The sequence below is a fragment of the Chenopodium album genome, chromosome 17 (assembly GCF_948465745.1).
Source record: "Chenopodium album chromosome 17, dcCheAlbu1.1, whole genome shotgun sequence".
Lineage (NCBI taxonomy): Eukaryota > Viridiplantae > Streptophyta > Magnoliopsida > Caryophyllales > Amaranthaceae > Chenopodium > Chenopodium album.
In genome coordinates, this window is record NC_137850.1 from 35,372,490 (window position 1) to 35,393,775 (window position 21,286).

General features: G+C 38.0%; 1 non-coding gene across 1 annotated transcript; it reads left to right on the top strand.

Moving 5' to 3' along the window:
- Window positions 1–20,976: 20,976 nt before the first annotated feature.
- On the top strand, window positions 20,977–21,083 carry LOC145590450 (small nucleolar RNA R71). Its single transcript, XR_014102045.1, has one exon. It is a non-coding gene; the product is annotated as a small nucleolar RNA R71 (small nucleolar RNA).
- Window positions 21,084–21,286: the final 203 nt, after the last annotated feature.

Below are 21,286 nucleotides of genomic sequence, written 5' to 3' on the forward strand. Positions count from 1 at the left end.
TCTATGCATCCAATTAGTCACCAATCAAATCGAGAGATTAAAAGCGCACAATACATAAAACTCATACTTCAACAATTCATTTCCATGCAATCATTAAAGTAAAGGTGATCATATCCTAATTCAAATCATTCTCATGCATCTAAATTAGGAAACATCAAACAATGTGCTACTAATAATCTCAAGCCATCAAAATCATACATTCACCAATTTATAGCATGAACTCAATCAAATCCTCATCAATCATCAATATTAATCCATGTTTTTCACCCCCCTTCCTCTAGCTAAAGAGTTAGCCTAGGGAAGAGAAACCAACCATGATAAAAAAAACTAAGCAATAATTCAATAACCATAAAACTAAACATGATTAAAATCAAAGGAAAAAACAAATAAACAAGAAATAGAGGAAAGCAATAAAGATGAGAGAAAGTTAGAAATGCTCATTGAATAGATGAGAAGATATTCCACATAGAGCTTCTTCAACCTCCCAAAAACTCCATGAAAAATCCAAGCTTTCTCTCTTTAAACTACTCCTAAAACTAGAGAGATAAACTCCTAATCTAACCCTAATCTTCCTTAGAGGAGAGAAATTGTAAAACTACCTAAAAAAATGGAAGATGATAAAATGTCTTAAGAAGGCCAGACAATATATATACATCCCGAAAAATCGAGCAAAAACGAAACAAAACTGCGAGAAAAACCCAAAAAGTCGGGCCCGCGGGTGGCTGGAGAGTCGCGCCCTATGGCTGGCATCTCCTAGCCATCTATTGAAAATAGTAGAGGCTGGGAGGCAGGGGGCCACGCCCGCGGTTGCAGCAGCCGCGCCCGCGCTGGCTGCTGCCTGGCTGCTGGTGGGCTCAGTCCTTGCTGCTCGTGGACTGCTGCTTGGCTTCTCCTTGGGTTGTTGCTCGTGCTCGCTTCTTGGTGATGCTCGTGCTTGATTCATAACTTTCTTTGCTTCAACGCTTTTCACATGAAAACTTCGGCCTTCTCTCGGGTCGTAAATATCAAGGAAAACGCCAATTCTCTAGACAAAATAGAACACGTGAGAAAGAGTGAAAGATCACAAACAAAAGCACGCAAAACAAGCTAGAAACCGAGCAAAATGCATAAAATTGCAAATTAAGGCCTAAAAACATAAACTAAAGCATTATTAACTAAAACGAGACTAAAAGGACAAGAAATAACGAGAAAGACCAAAATAAACCTAAAATAAAAGGAGAAAAACGCCCTAAAATGTGTCATAAATGACACTTATCAATGACTGGTCAACATATGTTACAGACAATAATTAGGATTGGATGTCTTTTTCATTTGCTCGGGGCGCTTTAACTCAGGCAATTCAATGATGTTGTTTTCAAGCAATTTGTCTAACAAGCCAGAAAAGTCAGAGTCTAGAAAAGGGTATTTCTTAGCTTGAATCTCTTTCAAAGTGGGTTTATCTTTCTTGACAAATCTTGAAGATGAACCCTTACATTCTTCTTCCCTGAAATATTGATGGGTGCAGAAGAGGTAGTCACAGGCAACGTCTCTTTAATTTAACTTTTGGAGGACTTGTCATTTTTATGATACTCCTTCTTTTCTTTCTTGGCTTCCGAAAAAAGCCCCTTCTTCTTCTTGTTGTAGGCGATCGAGAGTTCCTTGCCTTGAGCTCTTGTCGCCAACCCTTGAAAAGATCATGTTTGATCTCCTTAAGGATGTAATGTAGTTCCCAACTCATCCCATAATACACATCTCTATGGCAGAGGTTTTAGCCAATCCATATTTACATTCCAAGCTTAGAGCGTGCCAGACCCGCCGGCGGTTGATGTAATCAATGATTGGCTCTTTAGCGGTTGATGTAATCAATGATTGGCTCTTCATCCCATTGAGCAGTTTGAGTTAGCTTGGTCATACTAACTATGAACAAAACAAATAATAAATAAAGTAAGTTTTATGATAACATTACATATATAATCATATCATAACATATAAAGTGCTAGAAAAATTGGATTTATTGAGGAAAGTTTGTGAGCCATAGGAAAGCATATGGCCGGTCCGACAGAAGGCCCATGGGCTTGGATCGTGCTTGGGAAATGTTTTGCAATTTTATGTTCGGCCCATCATGTCCCATCGATATTGAGTCGGGCTAGGTTTGGGCCCAAAAAGTCTTTGGCTAGCCTAATGCCATTTTTAGTTGTTGACTAGTTCTTTGCCTGAGCAACGCTCAAATATTGAAAAAATGTATTTATATATTAGTATTGTAGGGAATATTTCAAGCATCTCACACTTGAGCCCCACTATGATCATACACTTAAGTATGGTGGCATCCAAAGGGAAGGAAGCTAGAGCAAAAGAGTTTCCAACAAGTTTTAGGAACTTGTAAACCGTTCGCGGTGTGAAGGTTACACTCCTTTACGATCCATGAGATCGCTAACTCCATAGTGGTCCTGAACCATGACTGGATATTCGGGGATGAAGGTACAAATCCAACCTAAAAGAGATTGAACCTGCCTTAAATAGGCCTCTACTTTGTTCTTCTCATATTCATGTGCGCTTTCTAACTAACATACATTCAATATATTAAACCTAAACTTGTTTGATCTATCACTAGTAGAAAAATATAAAAAGGCAACCCCCAAATGCCACCGGTTCAGGCCAAACCGGTGGCAAAAACCGGCCTAAAATTGGGCGGGGTTTTAGATCAACAGCAATGGCACCGGTTCAGCTTAAACCGGTGCCAAAAATACAAAAGGCTCCGGTTTGAACCGGTGCCAATTGAACCGGTGCTTGATTTAAAAAAAAAAACCGCGTTCATTTATTCTATTTGCTGCTGCGTGCCTTCGTTCTTCTTCCTTTAATTCTCTCAGCTCCTTCACTGTTGCATTCGACCCAAGCTAAGCGAAAACCAAAATTCAAGGCGCCACCTTCACCACCCTTCTCTCCGTTTTCCTCCACCACAGGCGACACCTTCACCGCCCTTCTCTCCGTTTCCCTCCACTACAGGCGCCACCTTCACCACCCTTCTCTCTGTTTCCCTCCACCACAGGCGCCACCTTCACCTCCATTCTCCTTCTCCCGTCAACCCTCACCGCGCACCCCGCCTGAGGTTCCTCCACCACCGAGCCGCGCCACCGCCCTGAGGCTCCTCCACCACCGAGCCGCGCCACCGCCCTGAGGCTCCTCCTCCATGTACTGCCCTCCTTCTCTCCTTCCATTCAAGGTTTTCCTTGTAATTTTTTTTTTTGTTTTTTTCACATTATTTTCCAATTATATATATATTAATTTCTTTTGCATGTAAAACCATTGTTAGCAAATTAAAATTTAGGTTTGAATATAATTTATCACAATTTTAGGTTTGAATATAATTGGGAAATTGTGAAAATATTAGAGATTAGTAACCTTGTTACTCAATTAGTTGGATTTTATTATGTTTTAATGGTTAAGTTAATTTTTTTTGGTGGATAATTTTGCATTAATTATAGAATATATATTAACCTTGGTACTTAATTAGTTGAAATTTGGTATGTTACTTTTAATGGTTAATTTTAAGTTGTTTTGATGGGTTATTTTGAATAAATTAGAGATTAGAAACCTTGTTATTAAATTAGTTGAATTTTGGAATGTTTAAATGGTTTATATTAAGTTGTTTTGATGGGTATTTTTGAATAAATTAGAGTTTAGTAACCTTGTTACTAAAGTAGATGAATTTTGGAATGTTTTAATGGTTACTTTTAAGTTGTTTTCATGGGTAATTTTGAATAAATTAGAGATTAGAAACCTTGTTAGTTTAGCAATTTTTAATAAATTAGATGAATTTTGAACAAATTAGTGAATACATAGTTTATCAATTGTTAGTTTGATGAATGATGTGTTTTAGCTTAGAAATAAATTAGTAAATTGACATGGTATGAGAAGGAAATAGTACATACATAATATTTAACCTAATTTGTGTTTTTTTTATAGATTCATATGTGAAGCACGAGTTTAGCTTGAGGACTACATATTGAGCTCAAGTGGGAACTTCAAAAGTGTACATCCATTGTACTTGCTATATTGGTATGACTTATAAACTTTACTTAGCTATATTTCTTTCTATTTATCCATTTAATAAAAGTTTATTCATGATATTGCAACTTGTGTATTGTTTAATTGCAAATAAATACAACAATATATAGAATACTTGCATCAACATATGCCTAGATACCCGTTCAAGGCTTTCTCATTAGGAGAAAGTCTTGAATAGTCCCCGGTTGGGACTGTTCTTGAATGTGTACTCTCACTTAGGTGGTGAATGTATGTTTTCTTTTCGATTTTAAGGAACATCTTGGCTTACCATTTCCTCACTATGTTCTCCGGGTACATATGTGGGTAATTAATTATCTACATCGTGTACTTGGAGAACTGGGGGGAAATGCTGCCGGATTTTCCTTAAAATTGGAAAGTTGACATACATTCACTAGTGAGAGTAGACATTCAAGGATGGGTTAGGTTGGAGTGATAAGGAACCTTTGGAAACATGCATTTTTCACTATATGAATGGTATATTCACGTTTTGTACTTGAATTTGATTTACATAAAATATGTAGCAAATACACATTATTCATTATATGTTGCTATATATGTTTAGAGACAATTTACTAAATGGAGAAGGATCGTGGTTGGATGTATGGTAGACGCGATACATTGGAATTTTGGAATGGGGTTCAAGAGTTTTGCGAGAGGGCTTTAGATTATCAACGCAAACTGGGTGGCAAAGGCCTTTATTGTCCTTGTGTTGATTGTAATAATGTGAATGTGGTCGATAATGTTGAAATCATTAGAGATCATGTATTATGTCGTGGGTTTAGGCATAAATACCATGTGTGGATTTGGCACGGAGAAAGTGGAGAGTACAGTGGGGATCTTGATCGGAACGATGTGCGTGTTAGAAGCAATGAGATTCATGTGGACGAGGAATACGAGAATGATGACTATATTGTTGATAATGGTGAGGATGGAGCCGATGATGATCAGGCGGATGAGGTCGAGGATGAACAAGTGGATGAGATGTTGCATGGTGTTGAAGGTGGAGTGTTTGAGTTATTATCGGAGGCTTCCAAAAAGCCTTTGTATCCTGGGTGCAAAAAATACTCCAAACTATCGGTCGTGCTAACACTTTTCAACATTAAGTCGAAGCATGGGTGGACGGACAATAGTTTTACTTCTTTGTTGACCGCATTAAGTGATATGTTGCCCGATGGGAATGAAATTCCTAAGTCTTACTATTACGCAAAGAAGCTCATGTGTCCCTTTGGTTTGGAGTATAAGAAGATACATGCATGTCCTAATGACTGTATTCTGTATCGAAATGAGTATGAACAATTGCAGGAGTGTCCACGATGCAAGCGGTCGCGCTACAAGCGCATGAGTTGCAATCCTGGTACCGAGGGACCTCCTGCTAAGGTGTTGTGGTATCTTCCCATTATTCCAAGGTTTAAGCGTCTGTTCTCAATACCAAAAGACGCTAAAAACTCAAGGTGGCATGCAGAGGGAAGAAAGAAAAACAGAATGCTGAAGCATCCAGCTGACTCTCCACAGTGGAAGAACATTGATTTGAAGTTTCAGAAATTTGGTGATGAAGTCAGAAATTTAAGGCTTGGGTTGTGCACGGACGGGATGAATCCATTTGGCACTCTTAGTACCCAACACAGCACATGGCCGGTACTTTTAGTGATTTATAATTTGCCTCCTTGGCTGTGCATGAAACGTAAGTATGTAATGCTTTCATTGCTAATTACGGGGCCTAGGCAACCTGGAAACGACATAGATGTTTACCTTGCGCCACTTATTGACGACTTGAGAAAGATGTGGGACGAAGGGATTTCTGTTTTCGATGCTGATCAGAACGAGATGTTCACATTGCGTGCAACCCTTATGTGGACCATGAATGACTTCCCTGCATATGGCAACTTGTGCGGGTACAAGGTTAAAGGGAAAAAAGCATGCCCCATATGGAGAATTGAAGCTGACAAGTATAAAATCCCATGATTGTCACATTATGATGCAAGTATTCCTACCGATTGCAATCCGTGGTATACTACCGAAGCACGTGAGGGAAGCGATTACAAGACTTTGTTTGTTTTTCAATACAATTTGTAGCAAAGTTCTTGATCCTTGTACACTAGATGCTTTGCAAGCAGATGTGGTTGTGACTTTGTGCAAATTTGAGATGTATTTCCCACCTTCATTTTTTGACATAATGGTTCATCTGGTTCTTCATTTGGTGCGTGAGATTAAGTTGTGCGGTCCAGTGTTCATGAGGTGGTGCTACCCTTTTGAAAGACACATGGGTACATTAATAGATAAAGTACGGAATCAGGCTCACCCTGAAGGAAGTATGATGCAAGGGACCGTGGGTGAGGAGATAGGTAACTTTGTGGCGGACTACATAGCCCTTGCTCAACCTATTGGTCTTCCTACTTCTCGACATGAAGGTAGACTTGATGGTCATGGCACAATTGGGTCGAAACGAATGTCACCTGACCGAGAGCAGTTCTTACAAGCACACCTTTATGTGTTGCACCATGTTTCAGATGTGCACCCATATTTAGATGAGCACATGGCTAGTTTACGTGACGAATTTCCATCGAAAGGTGAAAGGGCACTTATGCAGTTGCATAATAAGAGGTTTGTTAATTGGTTTCGTGATCGAGTAATGAGTCGATTGGATGATACTAATGTGACCGATACAGTACGGTGGCTTGCGTACGGTCCTAGGGATGATGTTCGTTCATTTGAGGGATATGACATCAATGGGTACACTTTTTGGACCGAGGGTCGTGATTTGAAATCTTCCTCCACCCAAAACAGTGGTGTAACGCTTGTGGCATCGTCAAGGGAGTTTGCAAGTGCTAAGGATAAATCACCTGTCGATGCAGAGTTGTCATACTATGGTCGAATTCAAGAAATATGGGAGCTTGATTATTGTAACTTCACGGTTGCTCTTTTCAAGTGTAAGTGGGTTGATAATATCAGGCGTAACGTCAAATATGATGACTTTACTCTTGTAGATCTTGGCCACTTGAATGATAGTGCGGAACCATTTATCCTTGCATCTCAAGCTAAGCAAGTGTTCTACGTAACTGACCCAGTCGATTCAAAATGGTCTATAGTGCTAGCTGGAAAAAGAAGAATCCTAGGCATTGGAGATGTTGAGGATGAGGAAGAGTATGATGCGTTTGATGATTCTCCACCTTTCACTGTTCCTAGACCTGTTGTACTAAATGCCATAGACAACGAAGCAGGTTATATGCGATCAGACCACAACAAAGGAATTTCAGATTGAGGTAGTATGATTAAAAGTTAGTAATGGTTTCATTGCAAATATAGTTTAGTTATCATGTATATAGGAGCATAAGTAGGCGGAAATGACTATAAATGACATAAATGAACTTGTATTTGACCCAAATCCTTTGTTTTGTATATGAAATAACATGTTTCTAATTGGAAATTGCCTAAGTGTACTCATTATCATGCATATGCAAGGTTATAGGACCATACGTACGTGAAAATGGCTTAAATGAGCTTCTACTTAACCCAAGTCCTTTGTTTTGTGTATGAACTAACATTTATTCATTTTAACAACCCATATTCATTATATTTAACATGTTTGTAGTTTGAAATTGCCTAAGTGTACTCATTTGCACTCATACTTTACTATACACTAATATTGTTTTATGATTGCTTTGACAGGTGCTTATATCTCATGGAGGACGATCATGACCCTCATTGTGTAGAGGACATTGACGATGATGAGTACGAGGACGAGTACGAGGATGAGCCTTATGATGTGAACAAGGAGGATGACTTGGGTGAGCCAGAGGACCAGGCTCAAGATGAGTTTGAGCGTAGGCTTATAGAATTTGAAATTTCAGCTGAGCGTGCACCGCCTATTGAAAATACAGCATGTGAGATTGTTGATGAGAACCCGATTCCTGAAACTCATGGCCAAGGACAAGATCAAAACAACACAGGTGGTGGAGGGGGGGTAAATGCACCGGCTCAAAGAAAGGGAAGGGGTCCGACGAGAAGTTTTAAGAAACCGGACGGTCCCATGGTAATGGAGTATGACAACAACGGCCAACCCGGGGCCAAATGGCGTCGACAATATGCTAATCAGGTTGGCATGTGTGCGCGGAAAATCCCCATTACACTTGTAATGCAGCAAGTACCTCCGGGTTTGATTCAAACCTTTTGGGATGATACAAGGGTAAGTGTGTTTTTGGCACATTTTGACTATTTAAGAAACCTTAACCTTATGGTTGTCAGTAAATAGAAACTAATAATCGGTTTTTATTTGTGCTTTCAGAGGCTGTTTTCTATTCCTAATGATCCCGAGAAGAGAAGGGTGTTTGAATCTTTATTAGCGGAAAGATTCAGAGGCTTTAAGACCAAGTTGACTAATGGATGGATCTACAAGAAGAAGAACAAATCAAAGAAGAAGAAAGCTGATGAGGATGACCTTCTCCCGTGGCAAAAATGGCCGACCGTGTCAAAAGAAGACTGGGAAGAGTTCGTTAGAATGAAGACTCAAAAGAAAGCCATTGTAAGTTTTTGTAAATCTGATCTCAATTGAAGACTCTTTTTATAGCAATGATACTAACATTTGTTTTTATGTAGGAACTTCGAGAGCAAAATAAAAAAAATGCAGAGATGAAGGAGTACGTCCATCGTATGGGGCCTAAGACATTTGCTGAAAAGAGACCTGAGTGGATCGATAAGGGTTTATACCCTAAATCGCTTCTAGTGGCGTCGAAGGAACCCTCTAGTTCCACGGTCACTACTTTGGTGAGTCGTGCTGGTGATTTCTTTTGTTCTCTCCACACGTTTGATAAGGAAACCGAAAAATGGGTCATCAAGGGTCCGGAAACCCAAAAAATGGCAGATAAGCTTGTAAGTTACCTATGAACTGTTGAATTTTAAGTCACTTTTGCATCAAAATCACTGTACAAACCATTAACTGTCTTACTGACATCCTTTTTCCTTTTGCTACAGCTTGAGCACACTCAAGAGCTGGTGGAGGGGAAATTCAAACCAAGTGTGGAGAATGACCCTTTCACCATGGCTTTGGGAAGGCCATACCATCCAGGACGAGTAGTAGGTTCGGGAGGGTCATTGCTTGGATGGAAAAAGGTGATGGGTCCAGAATACACGAAATCGGGTAGATCTCGATCCAGTGTTAACTCCCCGGGGGAGTTGGATGCCAAGGTGGCATCAATTAAGGAACAAGTACGCAACGAGTTAGTAGGTGAATTCAATGCTTGGGCGAAGCAGATGAACTTACCGACTTTGCCGTTCCCCGCGCGTACACCAGTGGACTCATGTTCTCAACCAAACGGACAAGGAGAAGGTGATAGACATGGAGGAGATGAGATACGTGGTGAAGATGCGCCACCTGAGGTAATTTCAATTGATTTATTAAAAGTTTTAAAATACTGAGTTAAATGGGATCTGAGGTGGCATGATTGATGTACTGTTGCAGGTTCATACTCCTACACATGCGGACTCGAGAGAGCTTGATAATCCAACACCACATGAATATCCAGAGTTACAGGTGATTTGTAACCCTCTACCTTAATGAATTTCGTTATATTATGTATGCTGTAGTAAAAGACCTACTTAACTATCTTCTTTTTCTACTTGTGTAGGAAGACACCCGGTGTGAACTTCTAGCCCCGGGGCATGCAAATAGTATGGAGTTGAGTCTCGTGGCGTATGGTAGTGCCCAAGCGACGACCTGTGCTACGGTATGGCAACATCATTACTCGGTTGGGATCGAGTCGGTGGTTGAGGGGTTTGAAGACATCCGACTACCCGTACCGATAGAGGAGGTTGAGATAACAAAGCTTTGGCAAGCTGTAGGTAGCTTCGTTGATTGGCCACGTGCGTGGGTCAGGTTAATTACGGAGGTAATTTATGTATTTCTAAATTTTTTTAGTGTTAAATTACCGTTAGGCACTCTCTAACTGCAACTCTGAAAATAAAACCGCCGAAATAGCACGACTCCCCGGCCCCCATCTCCGATGCTGAGGCAACGGCGGCCTCGGCTGGTGCAGCCAAGGCAGCCGCTGTCGGGGCTGGTGTAGCCAAGGCAGCCGCTGCCGGGGCTGCTGCCACGGCTGTTGTGGCCTCGGCGGGGGCTGCCTTCGCTGTTCCGGCAGCGGGGGCGGCTCCCTCGGGTGTTCTGGCCTCGGCGAAAGTTGGCTATTTTTTTTTAAGAATTTTGAGCCATATTTTTTATTTCTCAACTCACTCGCCGAAATGGCTTCTCACATGCCTATTTCCTTCATTTCTCAACTTATGAACTTATTCTTTCTCAAACCATATCATAATTACATATTTATAAGTGAATGTGACTTGAAATGACATAAGTGAAGCTAATTTCTAGCCTTAGATCCATTTCATCCAAAAAAAAGCAATTTATTTCCAAAACGGCTTCTCACTTGCCTATTTTCTTCAATTCTCAACTTATGAACTTATTTTTTCTCAAACCATCTCATAATTACATACTTATAAGTGATAGTGACTTAAAATGACATAAAAGAAGCAAAGTCCTAAGTTCTTGGGTCCATTTCATCAAAATAAACCCATTTAGAGCCGAAATGGCTTCTCACATGCCTATTTTCTTCATTTCCCAACTTATGAACTTATTCTTTCTCAAACCATATCATAATTACATATTTATAAGTGAGTGTGACTTGAAATGACATAAGTGAAGCTAATTTCTAGCCTTAGATCCATTTCATCCCAAAAAAAGCAATTTCTTTCCAAAATGGCTTCTCACATGCCTATTTTCTTCATTTCTCAACTTATGAACTTATTCTTTCTCAAACCATATCATAATTACATATTTATAAGTGAATGTGACTTGAAATGACATAAGTGAAGCTAATTTCTAGCCTTAGATCCATTTCATCCAAAAAAAAGCAATTTATTTCCAAAATGGCTTCTCACATGCCTATTTTCTTCATTTCTCAACTTATGAACTTATTCTTTCTCAAACCATATCATAATTACATATTTATAAGTGAATGTGACTTGAAATGACATAAGTGAAGCTAATTTCTAGCCTTAGATCCATTTCATCCGAAAAAAGCAATTTCTTTCCAAAACGGCTTCTCACTTGCCTATTTTCTTCATTTCTCAACTTATGAACTTAAACTTTACTAAAATGTTTCAGATTTCGCATGAAAGCAAAACTTCAAAGAGAAAGAGGGTGGAGAGGCCTAAAAGCATTGATCAACCTAAGAAGAAGCTAAGTGAACAAAGGTCCAAGAGTGAACAAGCGTCGAAGTTGCACTCTTCGAAAGGTTCACCCATGCAACCTACTCCACTAGTTGAAGACATTGTTCTTCAATCGCTCTCTGCTGACATGATCTTTCTTCACAACTGTGCTTGTCATTTGGTCGATCCCATGGAAGTTGCACTTCCTAAGGCAATGTTCCACTATGATGAGGATGCAATTGCATGGATCAGCAAAGAAGATGTGAAGGAATTTCTACGTGGTGCAAAGCTTAACATTTCCCTCATTCAGACATTCATGAGGTATTTCAATGCCCACATAATCTACACTTTTTTCAAGTTATTCATATTTATGGTGATTATCCTACATGGGACTAATAATTCAATGTTCATGCACGCAGAGCACTACAAGAGCACTTAACTGAAACTCATTCTCCTTGTAAAGTTGGGTGGTTATGCCCCGAACAGTTATCCACTCCTAGAATCATAGGCAACCCCCATGACGTGTTGTACTATGTTGAGCAGAGTATCAGGGAATCAGCGCATGCGGGAGACAAGTTCATATTCGCCCCATGTTATAAAGAGTAAGTCTAACCATGTCAAATTCAATCGATTTGGCCTCATTATATGTTGACTCCTAAATATTAATTTTCTTGTCTACTGTGACCTTATGTAGGGAGCATTGGAGCCTTATGGTGATTTGTAATTCCAATAACATAATTTATCACCTTGATTCAGCTCGATCATCGGAGAAGTGGCTCGTGACGTCTATATTGCAAAAGTAAATATATATAGCTACCTAGCTAGTGATGATTATTGCTAATAATAACTAATTTAGTAGTCAAACGACTAATCAAAATTGAATGTATGTGCTTTATTTATATACTACAGTGTTATGAAGAAGCTACATTGTCGTGCTCCACAGGGTCCAACATGGAAGTCACCGTTGGTAATTTACATGATATTGTGATTATCTTCAAAATCTATGTCAGTAAATATTTGCTAATTTCCTTTGCATGTTTCACTGATGTGATTTGTTTGTCATATGCTAGTGCGCACAACAAGAAAATGGACTTGATTGTGCTTTGTATGTGATGAGATTCATGCTCGACATAGTGACTCATTGTACGGACAGTCAACAGCTTGATGAGGTAAGTCCTAAAACTTAATGAAATGCTATATTGATGTGATTTCTAGCCTTAGACACCTAATATTACCCAACATTGACATGTTAGAGAAATAAAAAGGTCATTTGACAAGAAAGGTAGAAAATGGGCTGAATAGAAGTCATATGGGCCAAATTTGGGCCATTTTGTGTTAATATGCTCTTTTGATGTGATTTCTTCCCTTATACACCTATAACTAGATAATATTGACATGTTATGAGATAAATAAAGTTCATTTAATATGAAATATAGGAAATGGGCATTGTAAAGTCATATAGGCCATATTTGGGCCATTATGAGTAAAAAGCGTCTTAAACCTTAATAAAATGTTTTTTGATTCAATTTTAGGGCTAAGACACATAAAAATAAGTGACATAGACATGTTATGAGAAAGAAATAGTTCATTTTATAAGAAATGTAGGAAATGGGCTAAATGGAAGTCATATAGGTCATATTTGATAAAATACATATTGTTTTGCCTAATTAATTAATTCTAACATAATTTTTTTGTATTTCAAGTTTTGCAAGGTCCAAAAGGATGGTCCATTGACAATCAAGGAACTTAATGAAGTTCGTGACATGTTGGCGTCTTTTACACCTTCAACATGTAAATGTCATTTTTATTTGTAAATTTATGTTAACTTTTGAACTATATTATTATTCATTACTTACTATCATTTGTATATATATATAGCACTTTTTTTTAATTGTATTGCGTTTGAGAATATTTGGTTCTATATATATATATATATATATATATATATATATATATATGAATTCTTGTTTTTAATATTATTTGTATCTTATTATAATAATTAATAATATTATTATTAATTAATAATAATATTATTAATTATTTTATTTAATATTATTGCTGGAATTACAGGTTATTATTATTGCTGGAAACAGGGTGTTGTTTTTTTAGAAATATTATTGCATGAAAATTGAAAAAAAGAAAAAAAAAATAGTAAAAAGGCACCGGTTAACCGGTGCCAAAAATACTGCCACCAAAAAAAACGCGGGAAATTAGTTTTGGCACCGGTTAACCGGTGCTAAAACCGGTCTAAGGCATCGGTTTTGAACCGGTGCCAAAAAAGGGGGTAATTGGCACCCCCCACATATAAACCGGTTCAAACCGGTGCCTTAGACCGGGTTTGAACCGGTGCTAATCTATATTTTTCTACTAGTGTATGTTGGTTGATTATTAATGCACAAACAAATTAAAATCTATTATTAGCGATCACTTAAATTAAAATCATATTAGCCTAAATAAAATTATTAATTATCTTATTAAGCGTTATTTCAAGTACAAATTCCCTTTAAACCTGCAAGAGAGGGCGTGATCAAGTAATAACAATAATATATCAAGCAACATATTGATACAACAAATCATCATCATCATAATAATATTCTCATCAAAGCATAATAATATTAGCAAGATCCTAGACATGATACTAACAAGATTAATAACAAATCCTAGCATGTCGCTAAATAATAAAGATCAAAGCTTTAGCCCTAACATGATACTAGAAACATACATGATATTAGAAAATAGGAAGCAACCTAATCATGATACTAGAAAGCAATAAATAACATCCTAACATGATACTAGGAATTAAAATAATCTAAACATGCTTTCTAAAGATATATAACAATAAAACTACTTACTTTGTTACCTCGTATCTCTTTCTATCATAACAATACACACGTTAGTAACTTCAATAAAAATATTAAATCAAACAACTATATTTAAAAAATTGAAATAGGGATTTGGGACCAAACCCTCAGAAATTATCAACCTTTCCCGTCTAGGGCGAAGGAAACTTCGAGCTTGGCTAGGTGTGTCTAAGTCTCATGATGGATGTATGGTGTTTTGAAAAGGCTAGGCTTAGAAATCAAGAGAGAAAGAACAAGCTTAAGCTTAAAGAGAGAGAGAATATAAAGATGATTGTTGTTGAATAAAAACGGAGGAAAAAGACCCTGTTTATAGAGAAAAACGACCAAAAATGATCAAAAAATAATTAGAATTTGAATCGGAATAAAACTGATATGTCGCGACGCGACAGAGCTTGTCGCGGCGCGACAGAATTTTCGCGTCGCGATAAGACAGTTTTTTGCGGATTTTGTTTTTATCATAATTTTTTATCCAATACTAGAAATAAGACATATAATATGTCGTTAGAAACCTCTTGAAGTCTACCTTTCAACCCAATTGGAATCCAATTAAAATCATTTGTAGAATAAAAGATATGGCCGAAATAGTGGAAGGATGTCAATTTTGGATAGAGTTTCGTATTTCTTTCATATCTTTTTCGTTATAGCTCAGAATTAATATTATAATATATCATTGGAAAGATAATTTCAAGAGATATCTAACCATCTAATATTTGGATAAAAATTATGAGGAAAAAAATTAATATATGACTGTCTTTAAACGTCTTTCATTTCAAATTGAATTAGGACTTTCAAAAAGTGTAGTTTTATTCAATTTCAAATTCTTTAATCTTATCTTTTCAAATGTATAATTAAAATCTTTAAGAAACTTATAGAAGCTTCTAATTAATCATAATTGGTTTAGGAATATTGACAGGCTTGAGTCGTATCACCCAATCAAAAGTAATTCCTAAATCCTCTAACTAATGCAGATAGGGAAGTAGGGTCGAATCCACAAGGAAACAAGTCTTTCTATTCCTAATTAATCTAAGAAATTTAAATTATTAAGTATCAAAATAATATTATGGTGAAAGAAATCTAAACTAAGGAGAGTAAAAGTAGGGAAGAACAAGAATAGAGAAAATCAATGAATAAAAGACCTAGGGCATAGGTTCACCAATAAACAATATTCCAGGGTAAAACATAATAATCAATCATCAATGCATCAATTAACCAGACCATAAAGGGCTTTCGCTACGTATTACAATCACATAATTAATCTACCGGTATTAAATCTCATCTCTCGAATCTCGACTTAACCATTTATAAATTAACCTGCCTATTGAAATTAAGCCTAAATATCAATTCTCATCTCTCGAATCTCGAATCAATATTGCTAAACTCATACATAAAAGACCTGCACAAATCTAGTTGCATAGCATTAAATCAATCAATAGGAAATTAACCAAGCATTGACAATTAACAATTATAAATTACCCCTTCATATTATTTATGGATCCCCACAACCCTAGAAAGAAAACTACTCACACATAATTAAATCTAAACTAATCAAAGCAATTAAATAAGTCATGATCAAAGAAAGAAATTAAATCACTGAAAATAATAGAGAAGAAATCGTTACCAAAGTTAACTGAAATAAAGGATTGAATTAAGAACAAAGTTGTAGAGTTGTAGAGAGAGAAGGTAAGAAAGAAGTTTTATCTAAAAACTAAGTAGAGAGAGAAAACTAAGAGAAGAAGTCTTAAACTTGCCTAACAAAAACGTATTTATATTAAACTCGAAAATCCTAAACTTAAACGAACTAAACCGGGCACGTCTTTTCTTCAAGGGGCTTCTCTCGCGCCCGGTCGGGCGCGAGATCGGGCGTCTTACACTCATCCGCCCTGCGCGACCGGGCGCGCCTTCGGGCGAGACCATCTTGGCTGGGCAGGGCCATCTTGGGTACTCTAAGCCACTTTGGGCAAGCCTTGGACTTCGATTGGGCCCTGATCATTCGGCCCAATCCGGATTTCCTATTTGGGGGCTTGACTACTCAATCCAATTGCCTCGATATATCGGTCGTGCTCCTCCAATGCTCGTAGTCGCTTCATAAAATCCCGGGAAAAATTCTCCAAATGTGCAATTCCCTACAAAACTCAACCAAAACTACGAAAACACTAGAAAACAACAATTAGTAATAAAAGTGGCTCTAAAGAGCCAAAAACACTACCAATTGCGACCAAGGGACGGGGGTAAACACTATATAAAATAGACATATCAAACTCCCCCAAGCCAAACCTTTGCTTGTCCCTAAGCAAAGAGCTCATCAATGAATACATAAAACATGCCTCACCCCAAATAGTCAAAATCAAGAGCAACCAATTCAAGGAAAATCTAACAAGCATGTATCAACATCAACCAATCTCATCCATCCAATCACTCATCCTCCCTAAGAATTGTCAATTAGAGCAAACCACAAGAGCATATAGAATTCAAGTCTGGTGCTCACACACTCAACTCTCATTTATGTGGCGAGTAAAAGATGTACTCGATTGCTCTCCAACCACCCCTTTAAATGTGAACAATGCCCTCCCAACTTTTGCACTCTCGTGTGTTTAAGAAAACATGCACTCAACCTAATAGTCAACTCGGAATATGTCAAGTCATTCTTTGCATTGATAAACAACTAATTTCACATTCACACAACTCTATGCACAAAGGTTGGAAGGTCTTCAAAGCTTGTAATGTAAGGCTAGGGTAAAAGGGTAGGATAAATTTGGGAAAATGTGAGAGTAAAGCAATGCTTAAGGGAGCCAAATCGTAATAAAACCAAGGTCAGAAATAAGTAATGACCAAACAACTCCAACATACTCAACTCCACCAAAAATTCACCAAATACAACTCCAATCATAACAATAATTCCCAACACTTACAATCTCACTCATAAAAATGTAACAACGTAACACTTGAGTGAATAACAAACTTTAACTTTCAAACTTAATTTTTATTTCATGGAAACTCATCATTTATTTTTTTCTTTCTTTTGATCAACCTTCACATAGACCATTTGAACATATAACAAATTTTTTTCTTTTGCTCTTTTTTTTTCCTTATGAAGTTCACTTATCTTCACTTTTCTTTGAACTTCTCTTTTTTCACAATCATGCTTTATTTTTTTCTCAAGAAATTCAACTTCCAAAACCATAAAAACAAAACACAATCAAGAACAAAACAACTTCTCAAAACCACCCAAATTGTGCAAATAATAAGCACACCACAAAACTTCCTCACCTCACTCACTAATAGCTCCCCCAAGCCAAGCTTGGGACTAGTAACCAATGGGGCTAATAAACAACAAATAGTCAAGGCAACAACATGGGTAGCAAGAAGGGAACAAATGTAACTAATTTCATCTTAAGGCCACCTAAAGAACAAATGCCTTCGTCCTCCTCAATGTGCATAATATTGAGTCATACAAACATTACTCAAAGTTGCAAATCAATACTCAAATTAATTGACATACCAGGAACTAACACACATTCCTTACCAAATCAACTAGTCAAGCACTATATTTACAAGTAGTTGGACAAAATTGACGCATGTTAAGGTTTCCAAGCAATCAAATATCAAATCATGGCTAACCTATCCACAATGCTCATCATCATATACAAAGAATCAAAAAAAAAATCAAGTATAGGGCATAGGAAGGCATGATTTACAATTAATTGGAACGTATTTTTGTATTTTTTTTATTTTTTCAAAGCAATAAAACTACACTAGAAAGCAATAAATCTATACTAAAACACACCAAAAATAATAGAAGGAGAAGAAGAAATATACCAAAATCCAAAAATCTCCCCCAAGCCAAGATCAAACAATGTCCTCATTGGCTCGGGAACTAGCCCAGCACGGCTAATCCTCATCATCCTCATCCATAGAGCCAAATCCTCCACCTGCACCACAAGAGCTCACGCTCATAGAGCTTTTCAAGCCGTTCCTTTTGTGTTGGAGTAGTGATTCGGATGGTTGGCCACTGTGGAAGCTGCAACTCCGGATCATATTTTTGGCTCGAACTAGAACTCCTCCCAAGTATTGATCTTGCCCTCTTTGATGCCATTTGCAAATATGGGTCTTACAAAAAAATTGTTTGGAATTGGGAAATTTTGGTATAGGAATGTAGAGGATGAAGAAAGGAGAAGAAATATGTAAGAATTTTTGAATTTGGGTGAGAAATGGAGAAGAGATCTTAGAGAGAAGGTAGAGAATTTAAGGTTTTAGAGAGAGAAAGTATGGTGGAAAGAAGAAATAAGGAGGAAAGAAAGGAGGAAGCAGAAAGAAAGAAAGAGAAAGCCCGGATGGCGTCGGGCGCCACATCGCCCGGTCGGGCGATCAAATGTTATATTTCAACTTCTTCTCGCGCCCGGTCGGGCGCCGTCTCGCCCGATCGGGCGAGTGAAAACTCCGTACTCGTCAACTCTCACGCCCGGCCGGGCGCCATCCCGCCCGGTCGGGCGAGTATTATTGTTTTTTCATCTTCGCTCTTGCGCCCGGTCGGGTAAATTTCCTCAATTTAAATCCCTGCTCTTGCGCCCGGTCGGGCGCGCTACAGCACTGAGTCCGATTTTTTTTCTTCTTTTCTTGTCTCCAAATTTGACCAACTTTTTCCCATCAAACCTGTATAGGGACTCATAAAACTCATTAAATTCCCTCCTCTCTCCTCACACTAAGAAAAAGAAAGAAAAACTAAATTAGAAAGCAAGAAAATGCGGGTTGCCTCCCGCAAAGCGCTGGTTTATCTAGGTCCCGCACGACCTTTTTACTACAGCTCGAGAAGTTAAGACCCTTGGCATATCGCCTGGTCGGGTGGCTTCTCACCCGGTCGGGCGGTTTTTAGACCATGACTCTTCTTCCTTACACGCCCAGTAGGGCGCCAACTCACCCCATCGGGTGGATCCTCCTTGGCTTGAACTGGTGGTTCTTCGTTACTGCTCACAAGGGAACTCTTTTTGGCCTTTGGTTTCCTCGGTCCTTCACTTGATTGAGCAATTGCAACTCGATCCAGTGGGATTCTCACTATAGGCTCCGTTTTCGCAGCTTGATCACTTGTCTCTATCTCCTCATCGTCGAAGCCAAGACCTTCACAGTAAAGGGCTCTTTCTATTGCATCTACTTCCTTTTGCCATTTGTTTGTTTCCCCTGTAGAAGATGCAATACAAAATACCGCCTCCAAGGGATCTTTAACAAGAGCTTGGGATTTATTAGAACAATTATCAACCACATCAATGCTAAAACACTTCTTCTCTGTCATGGGGCTTTTGGGGGTATTATTCAAATTAAAAATAATTTTATCATCCCCTACTGATAGTGTCAGTTTACCACATTTCACATCTATAATTGCTCCTGCAGTATTAAGGAATGGTCTACCCAAAATAATTGGAGTTTGCAAATCCTCAGCCATATCAAGAACAACAAAATCAACAAGTATATAAAATTTGCCTACTCTAACAGGAACATCCTCTAAAACACCTAGGGGGTATTTAAAAGAACGGTCGGCCATTTGCAGAGTAATATTAGTAGCTTTTAATTTACTCATTTTTAGCTTAGAACACACAGACAATGGCATGACACTAACGCTAGCACCCAAATCACATAATGCATTATCAATCATCAGATTGCCAATATGACAAGGGATAGAAAAACTACCCGGATATTTTAGTTTAGGTGGGGATTTATTTTGTAGTACGACACTACATTCTGCAGTAAAAGCGACTGTCTCCACCTCATTAATAGACCTTTTCCTAGTTAATATTTCCTTCATAAATTTAGCATATGCAGGAATTTGTGTAATTAGTTTTGTAAAAGGAACCGTTACCTGCAAATCTTTCACCATTTCCAGGAACTTACCAAACTGCTTATCCAACTTTATTTTTAAATGTTGATTAGGGAATGGAAGTTTGATAACTGGCTTTTGAACTCCGCTATTCTCATACTGAGTTGCAGCCTTCCCTAGAGTTGTACCCTGCAATGTATTATCAGAAATATTAGTACTACCCTTGAGCTCTGTAGGGCTAATCGCAACATTGTTTGGTTTAACAAAATCAAGATTAGCATTTTTCATTAAAATAGGTTCATCATCTCTAGGCATAGAGGGCTCCCTGTTGGCGGTATTGTAGAGTAGAGGAAATTGCGCAATTTGATCATCAATGATTTTATTATGGGCTAAGATTTAATCAATTTGAGCATCCCTACTTTCCATGTGCTTTTGCATATTTCCTAATATTGCTCTAATTTCAGACAAAGTAGGGTCGGTAAGTGGAGGAGTTTGTGGTTGGGATTTCTGGCTAGAATTGGGATGGTAATATTTCTGCTGTGGTAGTGGTGCTTGTTGTGGTTGTTGTGGAGGTGGATGGTTTTGCACATTGGTGCTTCGGTAAGAAAGATATGGGTGATTCCGGAACCCAGGTCTGTAAGTGTTGGAGTGTGGGTCATTCTGCCTAAGGATTGGAAGGCATTAACTTGCTCCACGGGACTCCTACATTCTCGTTCCCAATGACCTACAATTCCACAATTTTCACAAAAAGCATCATTGGCATTATTATTAATGGCAGAAACATTAGCTACATTAGCAGAATTAGCAGTACTAAGATTATCTAATTTCTGACAAATAGAGGTTAATTGAGCTTGCAAAAAGGATACTGAATCAACACTATGTTTCCCTTTGTTTGCAAAACCTTTAGGATTCCCATATTGGGAATTGTGGATTGCCATATCTTTGATAACCTGACCTGCATCATCAACATTAAGATTCATAAATCTCCCACTAGCTGTAGAATCTAAAATTGTTCGAGATGAATTTTCGATCTCATTGTAGAAAGCTTGGATCAACTACCAGTGTGCTAAATTATGATGGGGACACTCCCTCTGCAGATCTTTAAATCTTTCCCAAGCCTCAAATAAAGTTTCATCTAGCTCTTGGGCGAAGTTCTGAATTGCACTTCTCAATAAGGTTGTCCTTTCTGCAGGGTAGTATTTGTTATAAAAATTCAAAACAAGAGTCTCCCAATTAGTAATACCAAGTGCAGTTCTATTCAAACCATTAAACCACAATTTAGCTTTTCCACATAAAGAGAAAGGAAAAAAGAATCTCCCTGATTTGGTCTTGTGTGACCCCAGCTTGCCTAATGGTATTGCAATATTGACAGTAATCG